This window comes from Vitis vinifera, chromosome 4, assembly GCF_030704535.1.
Source record: "Vitis vinifera cultivar Pinot Noir 40024 chromosome 4, ASM3070453v1".
In the NCBI taxonomy this organism is placed as follows: Eukaryota; Viridiplantae; Streptophyta; class Magnoliopsida; order Vitales; family Vitaceae; genus Vitis; species Vitis vinifera.
In genome coordinates this window covers 18,182,047-18,192,264 of record NC_081808.1, presented here as the reverse complement: position 1 = coordinate 18,192,264, position 10,218 = coordinate 18,182,047, and the positions used below count along the sequence as shown (strand labels likewise).

At 38.3% G+C, this 10,218-nt stretch overlaps 1 protein-coding gene across 2 annotated transcripts in view; it reads right to left on the bottom strand.

Moving 5' to 3' along the window:
- Positions 1-10,218, bottom strand: part of LOC100263320 (seipin-1) — a 41,967-nt gene that overhangs the window by 15,406 nt on the left and 16,343 nt on the right. The window contains exon 3 of one of the 2 annotated variants that reach the window (XM_010650935.3): positions 3,066-3,435. The exons of the other annotated variant lie outside the window; for it this stretch is intronic. The gene's annotated coding sequence lies outside the window, so the exon portion shown is untranslated. Of the gene's footprint in view, positions 1-3,065; positions 3,436-10,218 lie in introns of those variants that run through there. 2 annotated transcript variants of the gene reach the window in all.

Here is a 10,218-nt window from a genome sequence, read left to right as displayed (position 1 = left end):
AGTTCTCTCCATATCCAGTTCAAGTGGAAAAGCTTTCAACTCTTGACCTATATTAAGCTCATTATATCAATTCAAGATCATTTTCTTACTTCCACTTCAGAGGAGCCAATTGGAATCCATTTTCCATCAATACTTCATGCCAAGAAAATTCCTAAACTATAGTCTCTTCTTACTAGAAGTCAAATATCTATATCATCAATCACAAATGGGCAGAAAGTTACAAAAATAGCTATTCTTAAAATTTAGAGAAGAAAGTAGAATAACAAGTTAAAAGCATAGAAGAGAAAGAAGAAGATGACACAAAGATATAACGTGGTTTGGCAAGTTGCCTACATCCACAAAGGGGAGAAGAAAGATCAAAATTTTTTAATAGAAATAATTGGAGCAAATCAAGGTAAATCCCTCTAAATCAGCCATTGAATAGGAAACTAATATTTAGCACCGGATTCTACTCCTTTGGAAATATGATTCAGTCTGCTCTCCACCTCAATTTTAACACTCCCCCTCAAGTTGGAGCATGGATATTGAGAATGCCCAACTTGCAATGATGGGAAAAAAAACAAAGCTTTCCCCAAAGGTTTGGTGAACATGTTTGCAACTTGATGATGAGAAAAGGTGAAAAATGGTCTGCACATCTTCGAATTGAATTTTATCTCTGACCAAATGACAATCTAACTCCATGTGTTTTGTTCGCTCGTGAAAGACTAGGTTTGCCACTATGTGCATGGTTGCCTGATTGTCACAATGCATCTTTGCAGCTTCCAAGTCAGTAACTTGTAGATCTTGAAGAAGGTATCTCAACCAAGTGAACTCACAAGTGAAGGAGGCCATGGCTCTATACTCTGCTCTTGCCAAGGAGTGGGATATAGTGGTTTGATTCTTAGTCTTCCAAGAGATGAGTGACTTTCCAAGGAAAACACAATATCATGTGATAGATTTTCTTGTGGTAAGACAACTAGCCCAATCTGCATCACAAAATCCAACAAGCTTCAAAATCATTTTGGGCTAGGAACAACAAGCCTTGGTCAAGTGTTCCTTTCAAATATCATAAAACGCGAAGAGCAACATTAAGATGTGGTTTTCGCTGCTCCTGCATAAACTAGCTGAGAACTTGAACAGAGTAACAAATAGAAAGCCACGTGATGGTAAGATAAATGAGATGCCCAACAAGTCTTCTATACTATGAGGGATTATTAAGAACATCTCCCTCTGTAGGTGTGAGTTTAAGCTTTTGTTCCATAGGAAAAGCCACTAGAGCAACACCAAGAAGTCTCATATCATCAAGAATATTCAAAGTATATTTCCTCTAAAAAATGGCAATTCCTTGCTTAAAACGTACTACCTCAATACTCAAGAAATATTTTAACTGGCCGAGATCTTTTATCTGAAATCATCTATCACGAAGAAATCTTTTGAGAGACTTTATTGCCTCTGGCTCATTACCTGTAATAACCATATCATCAATATAAATAACCACAGCAATAAAGGAATCTCCAAAGGATTGAATAAATACAGAATAATCCGCCTTGAATTGTTGAAATCCAACACTTTGAATGGTTGTTAGAGAACCACTTGCGAGATGTTTGTTTCAAACCATATAGTAACTTGTTCATTCAACACACTAAGTTCTCCCCCTATCAACTGTAACCCAGAGGTGGAAGCATGTAAGCTTCCTCATCAAGGTCACCATGAAGAAATGCATTTTGAACATCCATTTGGTAAAGATACCACCCTTTGGTTGCAGCAATGGCAAGTAAACAACAAACAATTACAAGTTTTGCAACGGGTGGAAAGATCTCATTATAGTGCACCCCCTCAATTTGTGCGTAGCCTTTGGCGACCAAGTGAGCTTTGTAACATTCAATCCTCCCATCAGACTTATACTTAATTTTGTATAACCATTTGCATCCAATGGGTTTCTTGCTAGCAGGAAGAGGAGTGAGAGACCAAGTATTATTTTCTTCCAATGCTTGGATTTCAAAGTGCATAGCTTCTTGCCACTTAGGAGCCTTTTTAGCTTGAGCAAATGTTTCAAGTTCAACAGATCCAGAAATGCTAGAAACAAAGACATGGTGAGAGGGTGATAAACTGCGATAAGAGATGTAATTAGACAAAGGATAATAAGTAACTTTTGTCGAAGAAGAAACGGACGATGAACCCGAGGATAGCAAAGTGGCCTGTGAGTAGTGGTAATCTCAGAGCCATGTCGATGGTCGATGGTCAATGGTTGATGGTCGATGGGTATGTTAAGATCGTCGTGGTCCCTCATAATCAGTTTGATTCCCAATATCTCCAAAAGTGTTGGGCAAATTGATGGGGTTAGCTCCTCCGGAAGTGTTGGGCTCTTCGAAGGTAGAATCACCTGAAGGGGTGGTAGTGACTTCATTGAAGGGTGTGGTCTCAAGAACGAAAAGGTAAAACATGATAATCTGACCTGGTATCTTGAGGGACAGTGGAAAATATGAACATATCTTCATGAAAGACAACGTCTAGACTGGAGAAGAATTGTTTGATGACCAAATCATATACTCTGTAAGCCTTTTGACCAGGAGGGTATCCAACAAAAATACACTTTCAAGCTCGTTGGTCAAATTTGTGTGTTGGTTTGACATTTGTGGCATAGCAAAGACACACAAATGACTACAAGTGGGGATTCGATTGTAGAGTTTTTCAAAAGGAGTTTTCTTAGAAAGAAATGGGGTAGGAAGTAGATTGATAAGATAGGTGGTGGTCAGAACACACTCTCCCCAGAAGGTAATTGGAAGATGAGATTAAAACCTAAGGGCCCGAGCAACATTAACACATGTCGTTGTTTGCGTTCAGCAACCCCATTTTGATGATGTGTTGACACACAAGAATGTTGATGGATCATACCGTGCTTAAGCAAGACTAAATGCATAAAGTCAAACTCACCACCATTATCAACTTGAATTCGCCTAACTTTTCTATCAAATTGAGTTTTGACTAGAGCAAAGAAGGATTTCAACAAGTGTTGTATTTCAGATTTGAAAAGCATTAAATAAATCCAAGCATAACATGTGTAATCATCCACAACAGTAAAGAAATAATGTGCTACAGAATGCGATGAAATTTGGTGTGATCCCCAAATGTCACAATGTATTAATTCAAAAGACTGAACAGAAGAAATGCAACTTGGACAGAAAAAAAGTCTGGTTTATTTAGCTAATAGGTAAACATCACAATGTTTATTGGAATGAAAAGAAATCTAAAAATAGTATTAGCTAAAAACTTCAAAGGTGCAGTGGAGGGATGACCGAGACACTAGTGCAAGAGGTCTAAAAAGGAAGATGCATGGTTAGCAAACGGTTCATCTAGAGGAACATGGCGTGAATAGGCTTTATCCGGAGATACCTTTTAGTAGTTCAGGCCATTATGCTGTCTCCTTAAGCCAATTGTCCTCTTCGTTGAGATATCCTGAGAAAGGCAAAAATCAAGAAAGAATGTGATTGAACAACTGAAGGCTCGAGTGATTTTGCTAACCGACAATAAATTAACATGGAAAGAGGGAGCATGAAGAACTTCTTTAATAATGGTTTTTGACCCAATTTTTTCTGAACCAATAGACGATATTTGTGATTTACCTCCATTAGGTAAATTAATGAAGGAGTGTTTAGAAAAAGAAGTCTTATGCAAGAGACTACCTGAGGAAGCAATATGATCCATTGCACAACTATCAATGATCCAATCAACAGATTTATTTGAAGTGAGGTGAGAAGAAAAACAATTTGGAGAAACAAACCTACAATATTTACTTTTGGCTCAGATTTGCCATCACAAAAAAGGGTAAGAAGTTGTTGGTATTGTTCCGGAGTAAAGTTCAGTGTCTCCGGCAGAGTCCGAATATTAGCACCAAACTTGTCATTCTTCTTGTGGTTCTTAGGAGGAAATCCATGAAGACGATAGCATTTATCAATAGTGTGATTTGTACCATTGCAATGAGTATAATGAAACTTCTCTCGAGTTTTATTGGAAAAGCGGCAGACAGAAGAGAAATTATGTCCAGAACTAAAGCTCTCCAAGGTCTGAAGGATTCCTCTGGAAGTTGTCTCCGGAGCATGGATCTTTGACGTAGATTCCCACCAATGACCATGGCTTCTTTTGAAATCGCTCATTCTCTTTGTTTTTCTTCTTGTAGGATTAGAGAATAAGCCTTTCTGATAGTAGGCAAAGGTTGTCTAAGAAGAATTGGGCCATGAACAGTAGTGTAAGAATCATTTAATCCCATGAGAAATTGCATTACCTTTTATCTTTGGATCCATTCATCGTGTTTCTTCATGGCACCACAAGAACAAAGTGATAAGTTGTTGTAAGATTCTAGCTCATCTTAAAACCCTTTTAATTTTGTGAAATAAGCCATAATAGATATCATTCCTTGATGATGGGACACGATTTCCCTCTAGATTTGGAAAATCCTTGGCACATTATTCTGAGAAAATCTTTCTTTGAAAGCTACCCAAACTTCAGCAACTGAATTAGTGTATATAACACTATTTGCAAGGTTTAGAGCCGTGGTATTAAGAATCCATGATATCACCATGCCGTTGCATCGCTTCCAATAGGAGAATTTTGCATCAGTACGTGGTGGCCTTGTGATAGAACCGTCTATGAACCTGATCTTGTTCTTTGAACTTAGGGCTATGGTCATGGAGTGGCTCCAAGTCCCATAATTTTCTCCATTGAGTATTTTGACTACAACATGATACCTGAATATCGGAGGGATCAAAGTGATAAGGATCCGAAGAATCAATAATCTTCATGTCCTTTGATGACTCGAACACCATTGATGAACAAAAAAAATGGAGAAAGAAAAATAAGTCCGGAGATTCATAAGGATTAACGCCCTAATACCATGTAAAATTTAAAAAAGAAAGTAAAATAACAAGTTAAAACCATAGAAGAGAAAGAAGAAGATGACACAAAGATATAACATGGTTTGGCAAGTTGCCTATATCCATGAAAGGGAGAAGAAAGAATTTTCCACTATTGTAGAGCTCTATCAAAGAATGGCTCCAAAATAAATACAAGATACCATCACCCTTCTAGGTAAGTCAACAACCACCAAAATTTTTTAATAGAAATAATTGGAGCAGATCAAGGTAAATCCCTCTAAATCAACCATTGAATAGGAAACTAATATTCAACTCCGGATTTCTACTTCTTTGGAAATATGATTCAGTCTTCTCTCCACCTCAATTTTAACACTATCCACTTATGTTTCCATCACCAACTGATTGGAGCAAAAATATGTGCTCTAATGGCACATATTCAATATGACTTGTGCACCAAAGGACATTCAAATCACCCAACTTGACCTAAATCCATGCTAAGGCCCTAGCCATGAGTTCAATTTGTACTTTGGAGAATTATCTCAGATTCAAGGGAAGAAAATGGTGCAAGTTGAATCACTTTAGATTTTGAAAGATCAAGAAAGGGCTAAATGAGGAAATAAGTGAGTCAAGACTCATGGACCATAAGGAAAGGCAAGACGAGGACATCATGAGTTTGGAAGATGATAAATGACCATTATGGAGTAAGAAATAAGGCAAGAAAACATGAGAAATGAGGCATGAAGCAGGATTCAGCTGCATGGAAATTCAGAACTCAAAAATCTGATGGCAATATATACTCTAACTTTGAGGACAAATTTGGAGCACTTTCCATAGTCCATTTTATATATACCATATATCGTTTCAAAACTCGGGAAGTCAGGAGTCCAATGCTTCAAACGGTGTGCAAATCAAAGCTGAAATAAAGAAGTTATGGCCATTTGAAGACAACTGCACCAAGTTGAAGGGTCATTTCGAAATGATTTTGAAATTCAACTTATGAATTCGAAATCCACTTTGAAATGACACCAATTTTGAATTCACCAACAGCCACTTTGATGTTTCGCCTCCTCTACCTCGGAAATTGCATCTAGGGCACTCCATCCGCCCTAAGCAGACCCCACACGACTTTAAATCACCATTTTATTATTTTTTAAATCATTTTTAGGAAACTATTTTGTAATAAGTGGTCAATGAAAGTGTGTCACATGTTAGGTAATTGATGATATTATATAAACTCTCTTAATTCTAGGTTTTAGAGATCTTGGATTTTTTTCCAGAGAGTTTGACATTTAAGGTGGAAGAAGACGAGAACTTTGGTTTGTTTTATTTTTCTTCTTTATTAAATATATTCTTTTAGGTTCTTTTGATTCAATTTATGGATTTTTACCCTATTATGGATTGTGAATGTGACATCACCCCCATGAGAGGCTAAGAGTCAACTTGGGGCTTGAAGCATAAAAACCTAAGGGCTAGGAAACCTATAGGGACAATGGGTAAATTATTATAACAATGAGATTAATTATTGGTTGGGTGACAATAATTTATCAATTTTTTTTTTCTATCCTTGTGAGTTAGTTTAGGGAATGATATGGCAGGTTATTACCCAATACTAGTGATTCTTGGTAATTCTTGATCATTAGTTATCCTCGTCTTCCCTATCGTTATTTGCCCCAAAACAAAGCTATAAGGAGTAGGAAGGGTTAAAAAGTCAAATCTTAAAATGGTAATCAATCTCATTCATTTGATGGTTTTAGGAATCTGTTTTAAAAAGGAAAAATTAGGTTTCGGATGCAATTTTGAGTTATAGAACTCAACTTGATTGCGAGCGGCTAAGGATCCCAAAACCTAAGATCATATTACTTAAAAGACCCTTGTTTCCTCTAATTTCTATACCCTAGGTTGGATTGTGGAAAGCCCCAAACTTGAATCAATCGAATTTAAAATCAATATCCATTTTGTTATTAATTTAATTTCTTTTACTTAGTTTCACATTATTCTCATATTGTTTTTCAAAACATTTTCTAGCTTAGTTTCTTAAATGATAACCCAACAAAACCATATTTTCTAACTCTGCCACTTATTATGGTTATTTCCCAAGTTTATTGAGCCCATGTACATTTGGGCTTGCCTGTCTCTTAGCCTTAACCTATTAAGCAAGAATAGTCAAATCACAGCTCTTGAGTAGAGTGATCCTGTTATCAAGTTCACATTTTCTAGTTCTAATCTTAACATTTTAACTTGGTGGTCTTATCTTCATCCTAATGTATCTACTATTCAGTACTTGACTATTTGGGGTCAGCAACATGGATCTCGTCCCCTTGCACAGCCTCATAAGAAGCCATATATATAGTTTTTTTTATTTATTGGAAACGATACAAATATATATTAATATAGAAAAGGAGTACAAGAAGAAGGATGAGAAATCCTCCAACCAAAGACAACTAAATTACATGAAAAAACACAAAAAACAAACGAACACCCACTAAGGACCAATCCCTATGGAGTACACACCGCTATCCAATCCAGTTGAATCACATTAAGGGGAATCCCCTTAAATGCCTTGGAACAGAAGGCCCAAAGGGAAGCAAGGAAAACTATAGAGTCCCAAAGGTACTCTGAATTCCTTGCTTTATCCTCAAAAATCCTTGCGTTTCTTTCCCACCACACAACCCAAATTAGAGCTATGCTCGCAGCTTGCCACAAAACTATACCTCTCTTAGAGTTACCGAAGCCTTTAAATTTGATGGACATCATGTCATATATGCTCCTTGGGGAAACCCAATCCAACTTAGCTAACTGAAATAGCCTGTGCCACAACCCAATCGTCAAGGAACAATGAAGAAATAGATGATCTACTGATTCCCCGTGCTTCATGCACAGGATACAAATATCAGGACTAAGGGCTTTGTAGGGTCTTCTCACTTGTAACATATCATTAGTATTCACCTTCTTGTGTGCCACTAACCAGACAAAGGACTTCACTTTGAAAGGAACTTGAGAATTCCACACGAACTTTGAAGGAAAGTTCTGAGAAGATCCAGAAGATTGAGATAATGCTAGAAAAAAGGATTTGACTGAAAAAAGCCCTGACGAGGATAAAGGCCATAATCTGGCATCTGGGACCGAAGGAGAGAGATACAAATCATCAAGAGACCGCATGAGGCCTTCTAAGTCCTCAATCTCAGAATTTGACAGGTTACGGCGGAAATTCAAATTCCACAAGAAAGGCCGAGATGGACCGAGAACTGAAGAAATAGAAATGTTTTTGTCCACGACTACTCTGAATAGTCTTGGATATTGGGTTCCCAAAGGTTGGTCCTCCCGCCACAAATCTTCCCAGAACCGAATTCTATCCCCGTTTCCTACCACATACCGAGTAATCAAAGAAAACTCCTGAAAGACTTGAGCAATAGCCTTCCAAGGACAGCGATAAGACCATCTGACTACAGTGTTAGCATCCCAACCATTAGAGTGTGAACCATAAATGCTTAAAATGACCTGATGCCAAAGAGCTGAACCCTCTCTAGGATACCTCCATAACCATTTCCCTAGTAGAGCGAGGTTCCTCCAAGAAATATTCCCCAAACCCAAACCCCCTATTGTCTTTGGTCTGCACACAATATCCCACCTCACTAAGTGATCCCTTTTGCCTTCCCCAACCCCTGACCATAAAAAATCCCTTTGCAACCTCTCTATTTTTGCAGCCACTGTAGCGGGCATTTTAAATAAGGATAGGAAGTAACTTGGCAAATGGGTAAGACAAGACTGGATAAGAATTATCCTCCCCCCGAAGGATAAGTAGGCCTTTTGCCACCCATCTAATCTACTTGAGATTCTCTCAACCACTGGATCCCAAAATCCACACGCCTTAGGATTCCCGCCCAAAGGGAGGCCCATATATAGAATAGGCCATCCAGACGCCTTACAATCAAGCATCTCAGCCAATCTTGAAAGATGAGCCTGATCAAGATTGATGCCATAAATGCTGCTCTTGTTAAGATTGACCTTGAGCCCAGAAATGTGCCCAAACACTAACAAAAGACTCTTCAGAGTCTGCAGCTCTTCCTCCCTTGAGTTAGAAAAGAATATGGTGTCATCAGCAAATTGCAAATGGGACACCCTAGTTCTATTTCTACCTACCCTGAAACCCTCCAACATATTTCTTTCCTCAGCTCTCATGAGCATCCTGCTCAGTACATCTGCAACTAAAGTAAACAAAAAAGAGGATAAAGGGTCGCCTTGTCTTAAACCCCTAGATGCCTTAACCCACCCTTTAGCACTACCATTCACCAAGATTGCAAAAGATACTGAAGATAAACACCCACTCATCCATTTCCTCCATCTAGGGCTGAACCCTTTCTTTTCTAACACATGATCCAAAAAATCCCACTTCACGTGATCGTATGCCTTTTCAAAGTCTATTTTGAATACGACACCTTCCTCCCCTGACCTTCTTCTCTCATCCACTATCTCATTCGCTATAAGAACCGCATCCAATATTTGTCTCCCTTGAACAAAAGCGCCTTGAGTATAGTGGATGGTCTCATGTAGAACCCCTCTTAGACGCCCAGAAAGCACTTTGGCTATTATCTTGTAGAGACTAGTGATCAAACTAATGGGTCTAAAGTCTGATATTCTCTTTGATAGACTCTTTTTGGGAATTAGAACAATGAAAGAGGCATTAGTGCTTTGATTGATAATTCCGCTCCTATGAAATTCAGCGAACACTCTCACCAAATCCTCCTTAATCACATCCCAACACTCTTGGAATACGGCAATAGTAAAGCCATCTGGCCCCGGAGCCTTGTTCCTATCCAACTGAAAAATGGCCTTAGAAATCTCTTCTTCGGTGAAAGGGGATTCTAACCTTAACGCACTCTCTTCCGAAATAGGGGACCAATCTAAACCTTCAACACCCCAAGACTCTCCTGTAGGATTTGTGTAAAGCTTCTCAAAATAATGTAAAATCTCCTCTGTGATACTCTCGGCATTCTTCAGCACTAAACCCCTCTCATTCTCCAACTCCTTGATATATTTCCTATTTCGCCTGCCATTAGCCACTTTATGATAAAACTTAGAGTTACAATCCCCTTCCTTGACCCATTTCACTTTGGCTTTTTGTCTCCAATGTATTTCCTCCCTCAATATTAATTCCTCTAACTCCCCTTTTCTTGAGACTCTTTGACTTATCAAGTCAGGATTGAGACCCCCTTCTTGCTCAATGGCGTCAAAGTTAGCTAAATCATTGAGGATACTTTTTTTCTTTTCTTTAAGCTCTCCAAAAGAAGACTTATTCCACTCCTTCAATTTAGCTTTAACATATTGAAGTCTCCTCATGAACTTATGACCTTCCCATCCGATTCCTTGA